The 439-nt window shown below is 63.8% G+C and overlaps 2 non-coding genes across 2 annotated transcripts; both read right to left on the bottom strand.

Annotated features, from left to right (window-relative positions):
• Positions 1–35: 35 nt before the first annotated feature.
• On the bottom strand, positions 36–117 carry TRNAL-AAG. The gene has a single exon. It is a non-coding gene; the product is annotated as a tRNA-Leu (tRNA).
• Positions 118–203: 86 nt separating this feature from the next.
• On the bottom strand, positions 204–276 carry TRNAV-AAC. Its single transcript has one exon. It is a non-coding gene; the product is annotated as a tRNA-Val (tRNA).
• Between the last annotated feature and the right edge of the window lie 163 nt (positions 277–439).

Below are 439 nucleotides of genomic sequence, written 5' to 3'. Positions count from 1 at the left end.
GGGCGCGAAAGGTGCCTGAAGGTGTCTAAAACGAATGGCAGCGGTGGGATTCGAACCCACGCCTCCGAGGAGACTGGTGCCTTAAACCAGCGCCTTAGACCGCTCGGCCACGCTACCTCCCATGGGCGAGTCGAGAGCCGCTCAAATGTTGACTGACTGCCACCGACGGGCAGCTCGGCCGCAGGCCGACGAGGGCAAAAAAGTGATTCCGCCCAGGATCGAACTGGGGACCTTCTGCGTGTTAGGCAGATGTGATAACCGCTACACCACGGAATCTCGATGAGAGCACAGCCCACCGGCTTCGTCTCATGAGCCTACGCCTCGTCCCTGTCGGGCAGGACCCTCGCCATTCCGGGTCACCTCTAGCTAGCGTCACCACCACACCCTTCCGCGGCCCACCGCGCCCTCCGCGCTCTCACGCGCTCTGGCCCGAGCGACG

Source organism: Camelina sativa, unplaced genomic scaffold (assembly GCF_000633955.1).
Source record: "Camelina sativa cultivar DH55 unplaced genomic scaffold, Cs unpScaffold08218, whole genome shotgun sequence".
Lineage (NCBI taxonomy): Eukaryota > Viridiplantae > Streptophyta > Magnoliopsida > Brassicales > Brassicaceae > Camelina > Camelina sativa.
The sequence above is the reverse complement of the archived record's forward strand: the minus strand, read 5'-3'. Positions and strand labels throughout refer to the sequence as shown.